This window comes from Pithys albifrons, chromosome Z (genome assembly GCF_047495875.1).
Source record: "Pithys albifrons albifrons isolate INPA30051 chromosome Z, PitAlb_v1, whole genome shotgun sequence".
In the NCBI taxonomy this organism is placed as follows: domain Eukaryota; kingdom Metazoa; phylum Chordata; class Aves; order Passeriformes; family Thamnophilidae; genus Pithys; species Pithys albifrons.
In genome coordinates this window covers 13,648,682-13,662,945 of record NC_092497.1, presented here as the reverse complement: position 1 = coordinate 13,662,945, position 14,264 = coordinate 13,648,682, and positions in this window count along the sequence as shown.

Genomic DNA, 14,264 nt, shown 5'->3' with positions numbered 1-14,264 from the left:
CAGCTAACTGCTGAAATTTTGTTCCTCGAAGATACCAGACTGCAACATTTCAGTCTTTTTCTGAAATACTTCATTTTCTATATGAAACAAATAGTTGAATTCTATATCATTTTACAGATAATTTCCAGACAACTGAACTCCTTGAATTTGATAAAAAATTACCACATGGTGAATAGGTACCATGCACTACACCATAGGACAACATAGGTGTTAAGAACCTCCTAAGAGACATTTGGTTTGGTGCAGACTCAGGCTGTTACAGTGGCAGCCTGAATCTGATGCCCTCTTGGATGAACCATGTTTTACAGCAACCACAGATATCAGTGATTAAAAGATCTGGTTCCCTCTCAGGTATATGTGGGAAACACTTATATGATCCACTGAAAAGAAACAAACAAAGGGTTTCTTGGAAAGTGAGAACCATAACTAGGGTTTGCAAAGTTATTATAACCAAGTTCAACAACTATTTTTATCTTTTTCTCACTTTGTGCTAAAATGGTGTGATCATATTGCTGTGGAATTTAATGTTGCTGTTTTTTTGAAAGGGTACAAAAACTCTAATTTTCTAACAAAAATACTGTTTTCAAATATGAAGAGATCTAAAATGAGACCATATTGCTTATTCATGAGAGACAGATGTTATTTTTGGCTTCCTACTTTAATGAATACCATATTATGTTCTTTATAACCTTACACCAGAAATAACATACTTGTAGCACTCATGAACTTCAAGCCATTATCAGTAAAAATGTCTATTAACATCCAGAACTTCTCTCAGTTCTCACTGCAAATGCTTTAAGCTGTCAGCCACAGTCCATATTATGAGCTCCTTATTATTTTCTTTACCCATCAAAAGTTATTCATGACAAAGATATAATCCTTAGAAGTCAGATAGCTGAGACTGAAAACTGCAATATTTTCTTGTTGTCTTTTTTACTGTATTGAATTACACTTGATGCCTTACTGCATTTTTGTATTTGTGTTTTGTTTTCTGGCCTTCTAAAAGAAAATTACTGCATCCTTTTTAAAATATTGTTACTCTTGTGTTTATTTTCACTGATTTGGAGAAATGCCTGTCAGTAAATACGAAGTGAAACTAATTACCATCAGTACAAAATCTCCAAGCTGAACTGGGATGCTGACAAATATGCAACAAGAAAATGAATAAAATGTTTCTCAGGAAGCAGAGATCAGTTTCACCAGCCAGTGACTACAATGAGAAATTAAACCCTGCCATATAAACAGTTATTCCTAGCATTTCATTTTTGTGTGGATAACTTTCTTCATAGAGTAAAGGCTGTGGCTCAAACTGCTTGATTTAAGCCAACTACAAAAGATTTTGTGATGCCTGCATGTCAGCTGCATGTCAGTGTGTACAATAGGATTTTTCCCACTGAATCTAACATGATGGTTTAAAACAAATGAGTCTGTTATAAGAAAGATCCTTAAAATCTGAAGTCTCAGATGTCTGTCTTGGCTTCATATATGAGAACATTGGAGTACATCTCCCAAATATGTAAGCACAAAACCATCCTGAGCTTCCTGAACCTGAAGTAGAAATTGAGAAAGCTCAGGGGTTAGGACATGGGGAGAAAGTAAATTATGCTAAAGACCCACCACAAACTCAGGCTGTATAAACAAATTGTCTTTGAAGGTAAGAGTGAAAGTGTCCAAATTTTCACCTATGTTCTCATGGCCTCATAAAGCCATTCTAGTAGTTGTAGATCTTGAACAATTCTTAGAGCTACAAAAATCTGCTGCTCTAGGCTTCATATAGGAACTCATCAATAAGAGTGTTAAAGTCATAAGCTGATTCAAAAGCTTTACTAGGAAATATCACACTGATTAGAGACATTAAGAAACAAGACCAACACAAGATTAAACCAAAACAGCAAACTTCTGAGCAGACCATGCCTCATGTTGCACAACTGGGTTGAGGGAAAACAGAGCAGCACTACCACTGCAGCAGGGAAAGACAAATTTCTGGCACTCCAATTCACCTCATGATTAGTCTGGCCACAGCACGAGTCAGCAAGTCACAAAGCAAAAGGGATGTGATCAGAGCAGATTGTGTGCTGTTACTGTTCCTTCAACAGCTGATGGTCTGTTGAAATAACAAAAATGTGCCCAACAACAGACTTCTTGTCAGGGCAAATGGTGTTGCTAGACATGTGGAGCACACCTGGTGAGAGCACACCTGGTCATCTGCAAAGACTCACAGCAGTCCATATGTGAAAAATTTTGGGGACAACAAGGAGAACTTCAATTTGCACAGGCAGGTATATATTTACAGCCAGGTGCAGGATGTACCACATTTCTCCTGGGCAGGTTACAGTTCTCTTTTTACTACGGTTTTTTTCTGAAAAAAAGAATGTCCATGGTGCAAGAGAAAAGCTCTTCCAGCTCTGTATCTTGTCTCTGATGGTAGCCTGGTAATGGAGAAAAATAAAGAATAGCAGTAATATTTGTACTTGCCATACTGTCAGTAGGAAAGGGAGTCAAATGTGAAGTCTCTGTCTTACCCTTGAAGGGTCTACATACTTAGAATAATTGACTGGCAAAAGAACATATCCCTGACTGCATACGTGAAATCCAGAAGGGAAAGTAAAATATTACTGGCAGGAACAAACAGAGCTCACTGGTTAAAGCTGCAGTCAAGTGACTTTAATGCAGCTGAAGGGAAGACAATTTATGATGTTTAGACTACACCAGTGCTGGCACTGACAAATAGTCTGAGTAGGCCAAAAAAACACTCAAAACCTGGGTAAATTTAAATATGTCTGCACATACACATAAAGGGTTGTGAATGTTTTATTATAATTCCTTTCTTTCCTTTTTTGATATTTCATACACAGTATAATTCACTCCCCTGACCACTGACCTGGCAATTTAAATAATAAAGTGCACCAAAATGCTTTGAAGTTGTAATGTCAATGAAAAGTGCTCATAAAATGTCTTCAACTTTTACTATTGTTTGTGTTCTTTTATCTCAAAAATCATCAAATTACCTTTTTCAGATGCCTTGAGATTTCCTCATGTTTCCTGCACTCAGCTTCTGATGGTCATGTTTTATCTGGAAAAAAAACCAAAACAACAAAACAACAAAACTTTTATAGTTCCATTAAAATTAGATAAAAGTCAGAAATGTAGGGCTACAGTATGCTCGTACAAAAACATTTTTGTCTCGTAAAAGGGAAAAACAACACACTTCTGTAGAACGCTGCCAAGAAAGAGATAGATACTGAACAGGGAGCACCAGTATTGTTCCTTACCAGTGCTGATTTGCATCAGAGGAGCATTTGTCCACCAGGTTTTTTTCCTATTACATATTTTCCTTTTATCCTAGAGTTGAGAATGTCTGAGGGAAAAATGCAAGGTGTGAGAGCCAAAACATTGTCTGGAGAGCTGGCAATTCCTTAAAACATTTCATTACACTGTCTTCACTTGGGAGACTGGAGATAAAATTCTTCCCTGGTTGACTGAGCTGATGCAAGGATTAATCTATCAATATTTTAAGCATTTTCAAAAGGCAGAGTTCCATACAGATTACAGACCTGCAGAAATCCAGTTCCTCAGCCTATGTCTTATTTCTTGGATTATATTATGTATATAGTGTAATAGAGCTGCTCTGCAAACTTAGATAACTGCATATCAGCAAGCCCCATAGTGTGATGGAAATACTTTGTTAGAAACCTCTGGGAGACCTGTTTTAAATAGACCAGGCTATAAAAGATGAGAGAACAGCTTCAGTACAGACAGATTCTGCACACAGTTAGGCACTTAATTCTCAGTCAAGTCAGGAAAATGGGGATTATGTTTACATGGTACAATAGTGAATGAGATAGAGAGATGAAAGTTAGAGCTGAATATGCTAGCACATACAGAATGGAGTGAAGCTGCGCAGAAACCATAGTTGGACCCTCAAACCAGACGCCTCCTCAGCATGTCACGGGCCTGGTACTGATTAGACTGGCTGTGAGGATTGTAGCCAAAAGACATTGTATCATAGCAGCCGTGTTGCTTCTGATCGCAAAGTTTCCTTAGTTGCTGGATACTTCTTTCATTGTCTGAAGCACTTAAAAGTTTTTACAAATGCTTCTCAACATCTCCAGAAAGATCCATGTACTAAGGTTTTAACACAGGAGTAGTTCCAGGGACTCCATTAAAGCCAATCCCAGAACTTATATCAGTCAAATAACCAAGCATTTCACTGATACAACGAGCTGGAACCACGCCTGAGGTAGGAAGAACAGGTAACGACAGAAGATGACAAAAAAATGGGGAAGCCAACTCAGTTTCAGGACCTTAGAGGAATTGAGAGCTGTGCAACTCAGACACCTTCATCTTTGGAGAAATATTTTTTAAGCCCAGAAGCTGTCCTTGATATATAGACAGTTACTCTAGCTAGAAATGCATCCCACAACAGCAATTTCATACCCTCGATTGCCAGCTGTCTGTTTTGTTTCATTCCTCTGACAAAAACCCTCCCTGCTCAATTTATGTTTTCATTCCTGCTCCATCCATAATTACTTCAACCATCTTCCTGCATTACCATGAACAATTATGCTGCTTCCCCTTGTAAGACTGTTTTGATATGGCATAATCAGGTCCCATGTTCCCATCAGTCACCTCTGTGTCACATATTTTCACTTCTTTTCCATAGAGATCTTCATTTCCAAAACATCTATCACGTTAGCTGCTCTCCTCTGGTCCCTCTCCAGCTTGTCTCAGTCTCTTGTTGCCCAGACTTGAACATAGTACTACAAATCATGTGTTGACTACAGTAAGCTAAGAACACTTGCCTCACATACAAAAATGTCCTTGGTGCTTCACTGAAGTATAAGAGTAGCTATTTTTCTCATTAGCACTGCACTGTTTACCAATTTAAATCACCATCATCTATAATCCCCAGATAGTTCTCCATGGGTTAAATACATGTCCTAAAACATTTCCCACATTCTATATTTATGTTTTCTAACGTGAAACATGCTATATTTGCATCTGAAACTTCACTTGATTGACTTCAGTCTGTTTCTACAGTTATCATGCATACAGTATTTTTTAAATGTGTTTTACAAAATATTCTTGACTCTCTTTAGACTATTTTTATGAAGAGCTAATAATGAAGGTTCTGAGAAATATTTAAAACCCCATACAGAGTCCTCATACATGAGCAAGTCCTGGCAATGAAAAAATAGCAATTACTGGTTATGTTTGTTTAAACTAGCCTTAGACAGAACAGACTAGAGTCTCACTATGGCAGCTACAGCTCCACCACATACCTGAGCTTTTCAGCGGGAAACTTCACACAAGCAAAAACCCAATGTGGGCCGGGCATTTCTTTCCTTCATTAAGATAACCACGAAACACATAATTTAACTTGTCATGAGTCATTCGTAACAAACCCACATTACCTTCTCTTCATTGTCTTCTTTTCCTCTGTTAAGATTTACCTCTGCACTCTGTAACTATATTATTTAAGGACATCAGTGAGTGAGAAAAAAAATGTATGAGATGTCTTTCTTCTGGCCAAACCAACATGTATGTTAATTAACCTAAAGCAGTCTTTTGATCTCTTTCAGTACCTGAGGTAGCTCATGCAAAGCTACCTCCATATCTGTACACTGCAATCCAGTCTGGAACACACACACAGATAGAATCATAGAATCATAGAATCATAGAATCGATTGGGTCAGAAAAGACCTCCGAGATCATCAAGCCCAACCCTTGGTCCAACTCTAGTCCATTTACCAGATCATGGCACTCAGTGCCACATCCAATCTCAGTTTAAAAATCTCCAGGGATGGGGAATCCACCACCTCTGGGCAGCCCATTCCAATGCCTGATTACTCTCTCTGCAAAGAATTTTTTCCTGTTCTCCAACTTAAATTTCCCCTGGCAGAGCTTGAGCCCGTGCCCCCTTGTCCTGTTGCTGAGTGCTTGGGAGAAGAGACCAGCACCCACCTGGCTATAACTTCCCTTCAGGTAGTTCTAGACAGTGATGAGGTCACCTCTGAGCCTCCTCTTCTCCAGGCTAAACAACCCCAGCTCCCTCAGCCTCTCCCCAGAGGACTTGTGTTCCAGTCCCTTCACCAGCCTTGTGGCTCTTCTCTGGACTCTCTCCAGCACCTCAATATCTTTCCTGAACTGAGGGGCCCAGAACTGAACACAGTACTCAAGGTGTGGCCTCACCAACTCAGAATACAGGGGAAGGATCACTTCTCTGGTCCTGCTAGCCACACTATTTTTGATACAGGACAGGATCCCATTGGCCTTCTTGGTCACCTGGGCACACTGTTGGCTCATGTTGAGCTTCCTGTCAATTAGTACCCCCAGGTCCCTTTCTGCCTGGCTGCTCTCCAGCCACTCTGCCCAGCCTGTAGTGCTGTGTGGGGTTGTTGTGGCCAAAGTGCAGGACCCGGCACTTGGCCTTATTGACCCTCATCCCATTGGAATCAGCCCATCTCTCCAGCCTATCCAGATCCCTCTGCAGAGCCCTCCCTCCTGCCTTCCAGCAGGTCGACACTCCCTCCCAACTTGGTGTCATCAGCAAATTTGCTGATGATGGACTCAATCCCCTCATCTGAATCATCACTAAAGATGTTAAACAGGATTGGACCCAACACAGACCCCTGGGGAACACCACTAGTGACCTTCCGCGAGCTGGATGCAGCTCCGTTCACCAGCACTCTCTGGGTCTGACCCTCCAGCCAGCTCCTAATCCAGGAGAGGGTACACTTGTCCAAGCCATCGGCTACCAGATTTTCCAGGAGTATATTATGCGAGACAGTGTCAAAGGCCTTGCTGAAGTCCAGGTAGACCACATTCACAGCCTTCCTCTCATCCACCAGGTGGGTCACCTGATCATAAAAAGAGATCAGGTTGGTCAGACAGGACCTGCCCCTCCTAAACGCATGCTGGCTGGGTCTAATCCCTTGTCCATTCTGAAGGTGTTGTGTGATTGCACTCAGGATGATCTGCTCCATAACCCTGCCAGGCACGGAGGTCAGGCTGACAGGCCTGTAGTTGCCAGGGTCAGTCTTGCAGCCCTTTTTGTGGATTGGAGTGACATTCGCCAACTTCCAATCATATGGAACCTCCCCAGAGAGCCAGGACTGTTGGAAGATGATGGAGAGCGGCTTGGCAAGCTCTTCTGCCAGCTCCCTCATCACCCTGGGATGGATCCCGTCTGGTCCCATACACTTGTGAGGATCCAGCTGGCTCAGTAAGTCACTAACTATATCCTCCTGAAATAAAGGAGGGCTATTCAGCTCCCTCTCCCTGTCTACCAGCTCCAGAGGCCAGTTGTCTTGAGGGCCACTTGTCTGACTGGTAAAAATTGAGGCAAAGTAGGAGTTAAGTACCTCAGCCTTCTCCTCATCTTTGTTAACTACATTTCCCTCCAAGTCCAACAGAGAATGGAGATTTTCCTTGCCACTCCTTTTGTTATTAATGTATTTATAGAAGGACTTAGCCAAATTAACTTCAAATTGCACTTTTTTTTCCCTAATTTTTTTTCTGCATGACCTAGCTCTCTTTGTAAATTCTTCCTAAGTAGCCAGCCCTTTTTGTTATCCTTAAGCACAGACACACAACATAGGATGAAACAGATTTCTGGCAATTACTGATAGGTAACTGAGCATACCATAAAATCTAGGGGGAAAAAGACATCCCCCTTTACACATCAAACATCATCTGTGAGGAAAAATAAGACTACAGTTAAACATACCTCCAGCTCCTCTCTCCTCCCATTATGACCACCACCATTTTAAAGACTCCACAAAATGAGGAACTTTTGGAAAGCATTTACAGCAATTCATTCTGTATCTGCCAGCAGAGTGGTCCAGCAAAAGACAGGTTTCAGAGTGCAGACTCTTCTAAAGCACTTTGTATTGATGAATTTTCATTTGTTTCTGGCACAGAAGGCTAGCTATGAAACCATGCTTAAGAAGTGGAAAGAGTAATGTCACATAAAAATGAAACATATGGAAGATGCTGAAACAGAGTGTGGAAAGAAGGTCCACCTATTGAAGAAATTGGGTGTGATGTAAAACTGAAGAACAAAATTCTCATATTGACAAACAAAGAGGAGAAATGATAAAAAGCTGCATCAGTAACACAAACCAGACTGTCACTAGGATCAAAGTCCAAAGTTCTAGGAGACGGATTAAAGACTTTGACAAACAACCCTTGGCAATGCTGATATGATTTACCCTGTGAATTAAACCATCCACTCTGGAATGAGGTGGACATGGCTATTGAACAAGAGACAGATGAACAAACTAAGACACTACAGCTGAAGAGAGTCTGCATAACAAATTAGTTGGGTATGCTTGAGCTTCACCATGACAAAAAAACAAGGTCACTAACAAGCAATGCAGCCTCATCAAGGTTTTTGGGGTTTCAGCCTAGACAGACATCTGCTACTAGGGATTAGGCAATATGCTGCTCACATCTTCAAAGAAAGAAAGCACCAAGAATTTTGTCTTATCCAAGAAGATGTCAGGGAGGCAGAACATTTGTCATGAGATACAAGAGAGCCTCGGGATACAAAATAATTCTCACAAATGAACTCCTTATTTTTGAAAACCCAGCACTGCTGGTTGATTACATGCAAACTTCAATCAGACCCTATAAGGAACTAAGATTGTTACAGTACACTGTTTATAAAGGGCAGTAAGAGTGAGAGAAACTGAATTGATCTAGCATAATGGTCTGACAATGCTCTCCAAGAGCTGCATTAAAATATGCTAGAAAAATATGAGAATGGGACCAGAAATCAGTAAGCCCAAAAGGAAGTATTGGAAGTAATTAATGAAGAATGAAATTACTATTGAAACCATACCTCTTTAGAAACTTTCCAAAAGTAGACTCTTTGGGGTCAAAGAATAACTGAAAGTATGCCAGAATACACAACTTCTTTAAACCATCTTTGAACAGGAATAGGGACCTCTGGACATTACAACTTCCATCTGTGTCATGAGAGCACCAAACCTCAACTCAGGTATGATTCTTTCTTTCCTGTTGCTATGGTTCCCCTGTCTACTCCTCTCCTGACTCTCTTCACACCTTGCTTCACTCTGCTATGTCTCATTTTTTAGCCATTTGTCACAGAAAAGTCCAAATCAGATAGCTCCCACTGTGTTTTAGGAAGCACTGGTATCATCCGGTGTCTTCAGAGGAAGCTAAAAGCTGTGTTGAGTGAACTACTAAGTTTGACAAGTTTTGTAGTGCCTGTGGTTTTGTTTCTCTAAGAGTCAGAAACTCAGAGTCTGTGTTGGCTACTTCCACACACTTTTCTGCCTCTTTGGTCTGCTTATCTTATTTTGCTTTCAGAAAGAGAATCAGATTTTAATGACAGCATAAATGTCAGATCCAAACATAGAACTAAATTGTGTCTTCTCTTTCCCAAAATAGAAAGGTATTAACTGTTGCATCTGAAAGACTATTACAAGGAGATTTCCTTAGACAAATTAAATCCTTCACAGTTCAAGGGAAAAAGAATCTTGTTGAATTAAGGGGGAAAGAATCTCATTGTTTTATTTTCTAAATAATGTAGCTGTCTCTCTTTCTATTTTTTAAGGGTAAAAAGACTTTGAGAGGCTCTAAGGGATAATATCCTCAGGCTTAGGTTTCTTGGACTTTAGGAATCTCCACCCTTAGCAATGAAAAACAGAACTACCATTGATTCACACTGGTATAACCTAAAGAGAAGTGTAGCACCAGATACACTAGCTCAGCTCCCCAGGGTGTTGCTATGACACAATTAGGCAGCCCTGACTTTCAGCAGCATCAGACTAACATTCTAGAACAGGTTCACATCCGCCTGTTGCTGTATCTCTAATTAGGTTCTGGCTGCTTACAGCCTAGAGCTGGGTGCTAGATGTTCTGCAATAGCTGCAGATCTCTATAGAGCAGTATCAACAAGATTACAAAGTTCTTGCATTTACCTGGTGTTACCCAGAACCAGCTGAAACCATAATGAGAAAAAAATCTTATACTTTGTAAATGTCGAGAGGAGAAAATGTGGGCATTTACTGATGGATCATCATGATTGCTACAAATAAGACTCAGTTCTTGGTCTCTTCTGTGAATAAGCTAGATACTTTTGTAATCAGGAAATTGGTTCTCTGAGGTTGTCCTCAGTTTATGTTACCATTTAGTTCTGATTTTTTTGTTCTCTTGTGATGATTTTACCCCCATAATGAAGGAAACATCTCAGAGAGGTGGAGTACAGAATCCTTATCTCCTTTCTAATGTAAAAATCTAAATCTAATCTCAAAATGTTTTTCAAAGTATTAATCAATTTCTGACTACCGGGAAAACAGAAATTTTCATCGCTACTGCCCTGACATCTTTTGCCAGTATTCTTGTGACAATAAAGTCAACAGTCTTCCCTTCTACATACTCATAACACATCTGGAATTAGGCCTCAGAATTAGTATCTCAAAGCTACAGTGCTTATCAGTGTTTTGAAATGCAAGCAACTTTTCCTGTCATATTGTACTGGCTCCATCCTAAAACTGCACACTTTCTGCCAACTAGGGCTGAAAGTTAATGTACAAAAAAGCAAAATCTGTGTAAATGAGCTTTATTTGTTGTATCTTCTATAGAAATACAGTATAACTCTTGCAGCCAAATAATTCCCTGAATTTCCCTCCAAAATATCTCATCTACTGCCATGGATCAGTAGTGCAAAGGTTATTACTGGTGGTTTTGTATTTGTTTCTAAAGACTGGAATGGATACAAGTCCTAATCAAAACCTCAATGAAGCTATAGAGATTTTTTCCTTTTTTGCAGAATTTCTGGAGCAATGTCATTTCTAAGGTTTTTGTGCTAAGTTTTCAACTTTATACAATAAGCCAACATCAAATCTGCTGCAAATAAGTACAATTCTTATGACTTTATATTGGCAACAAAGATTTAAAACAATCCTTAACATCACACTAACCACTTAATGTGGTGCTAAGGTGTAAGCAAATATCTTCATTGGTCAGATTGAGTTTCCACAAACTTGTGAGATTCTTGTTTTCAAAACTTGTGAATCCTTTAACTTTTAAAAAATGAAAGAAACAAGAAAATCAGTTCAAGCAAAAAGCTTTCCCAAAAGAGTTTATGCAATTGTTTCTATGATGCAGTTCAACCTACGGAGGGAAGATTTAGATAGCTATTGTTGTGCAACTTCAGGAAATAAATCTAAATAACAACTCAATAAATATATTGTGTTATGAGTTGCACCATAAACTCTCAGCTATCAGAAGATTTGTTTTTGAATGGGAAGCATTCCACTGATGCTTTACACATGAATAAGTAAGAGCATCTTTAAATAAATAATCCTCCAAATGTTACATAAACAGTAACTGGTCTAACATTCGAGATGAAAGAGTGAGTGAAGATTTCAGACACTGCATAACAGTGACAAGTCTCCATACTGTGAAACCTAAAAAATAGTTACCCAGTTATATAAAAAATTCAGGAAAAAGTCACAGGGATTTCTGTGATATCGTCCAAAAATGGCTGGAAACAGAACCAAGAATCCTTCAATTCTTTGTTTACTGTCATCTGTGTTGGACTCATTATTGCAGCAGAGACAAAAAGAAAACAAAAAACAAACAAACAAAACAACACCAAAAAAAAACCCCTGACCAAAAATCCCCAAGGAAATATAAATATAGTCATTTTTTGAAAACATCACAATCATTTTAAGCTTTGATCATGAGTCCTTATGTGATCACTTTGTTGATATGCTGACAGTGAGGAGAGCAGAAAAAAATCACTTTCAGCTCATGGGCATCTTTGTTTTATACTGTATATTTATACCTTGACATTAATTAGGGGCTTCTGCTGGCTGTCTGAAGTGAATAGGAAAGACCAAATTTCCCTTTTTAAAAAAAATTTGACATGTTTATTCTTTTCTCTTCAATCTTTCACATATTGGAGATTAGTCACATCAAAAAAATAATACAGAACAAGGCATTTGAGTGTGGTACTGATTTTGTCCTGTTCCAGATCTAAACTGAGTACCAGCTGTGTGCTTTGTGGTCTCTGATAGACTGAGACAAATGGACTGAAAAATCTTCTAGACTAACCACCTCAGTTGTGGTTCCCCAACCCTGTGGAATATAGGACTCAACTGCACAACCAGTCTCTTTTGTCCATTCTTCATTCAAATCCTCCTGTGTCTGAGGATAATGAAATACTTGTATTAATGTAGTTACTTCATTATGACCCTAGATTCATAGAATCATAGAATATGGTGAGTCAGATCATCAAGTCCAACTCCTGGTCCTCTGCAGGACGCTCCAAAAATCACACCATGTACCTTAGAGCATTGTCCAAATGCTTCTTGAATTACATCAGGCTTGGTGCTGTGACCACTTCCTTGAGGAGCCTGTTCCAGTGCTCAGCCACCCTCTAGGTGAAAAAATCTTTCCTGATATCCAGCCTAAACCTTCTGTGACTCAGCTTCATGCTGTTACCTTGAGTCCTGTTACTGAAAAGGGTTCTGTACTTGCCCCTTCACTTCCCCTCACAAGGAAGCAGTAACTGCAGTGAGGTTTCCCCTTAGTCTCCTTCAGGCTAAACAGACCAAATATCCTCAGCTGTTTCTCATAGGGCTTCCCCTTAAGGCCCTCCACCATCCTCATTGCCCTCCTTTAGACACTTTCTAATGGCTTAACATCTTTTTTATATTGTGAAGCCACAAACTGCACCCAGGACTCAAGGTGAGGCCACCCCAGTGCAGAGCAGAGTGAGACAATCCCCTCCCTTGCCCGGCCAACGATGCTGTGCCTCATGCCCCCCTAGGACATGGTTGGCCCTCCTGGCTGTCAGGGCACTGCTGACTCATGTTCAACTTGAGATCAATCAGGACACTCAGATCTCCTTTGGCAGCACTGCTCTCCAGCCTCTCATTCCCCAGTCTACACACACAGCCAGGCTTGCCCCATCCCAGGTGCAGAATCCAGCACTTGCCCTTGCTGAACTTCATACAGTTGATGATTGACCATCTCTTTAACTTGTTGAGGTCTCTCTTCAGGACCTGTCTGCCATGAAGAGCACTGATAACTCTTCTCAATGGGTGAACTTACTTAGTATCCCGTCGAGTTCTGCAGCCAAGTTTTTCGTGACGATGTTGAAGAGAGCTGGTATGAGGATGGAGAACACACTAGTGGCCAGTCACCAGCCTGATGTATACCCATTCATCAGAACTTTTTGTGCATGACCTGAGCCAGTTGCTCACCCCTCATGTAACATGGTTATTCAGCTGTGTGCTGGACCTGTGGTCCAGGAGACCCTCAGACGCAGTATCAAAAGCTTTTCTGAAGTCCAAATAGATTGTATCTACTGACTTTCTTAGATCACCTGGGTGGGTTGCCTTGACATAGAAGGTAATCAGGTTCAACAAGCAGGATTTAAGCAATGTCACTCAAGTGAAAAAAATAAATCTTCAGTTTCACAATTCTACTGAATAGGGATGGGATAGCACAGCAATTAAACCACAAAAGAAGTGCTCCTTAGAGCTATTGCTCCCTATGTAAAGAGCCTATGAGGGGAGAGCAGGTGAGGTTGAGCCAGTTCACTCAGTGAGGCACCTCCACTGTCTGTCCTTCACAAATAGTCCCAGCTTTACAAAGAGCAAAGGTTGAGAACACCTCAGAAGCAAACATAGAAACCCAGCTCTGAGGCAAGACAACAAGCTGCTGCACAAGCTCCTCCCAGGCTGCTTACCCATATCTTTTCACAATTTGGTAGATGACTAAGCAAAACACATGGCTCCCTCTGTCAATCCCCAAACTATTCATTAGCCTGAAGTTTGCTACAGTATAGCAGACATAGAAGGTAAGTAGAATTGTGAGAGGGAAGCAAAACCAAGGAAGATACCACTACCTTCTTCTACATTTTTTTCTTACATGTTTTGCTGGGGAAAGTAAAGGCACAGAAGATACAAGGCAGTGAAGAAAATTCAACCTCCACCCTACCTTCTTATTAAAGATTTATAACCCTCTGGATGGAAATAAATATCTGGTTTGGATTTTAAAATGGCTTAGAGCATGAGGAGTGGCATAGTAAAGGATTAACAGTAGATACCCATGAATTTTAATGGTTACAGAGACATAAATGGATGCACAGTTATAAAACATGGTCTAGGGTTCTAATAGTGCAAGAACCAAAGAAGAGCAATACCCAGGTTCAATTACTAGGATGTGAAATGAGGTCCTTCTGGGCCACCAAGACTGAGAAAGAATAGTAAACCTTATAA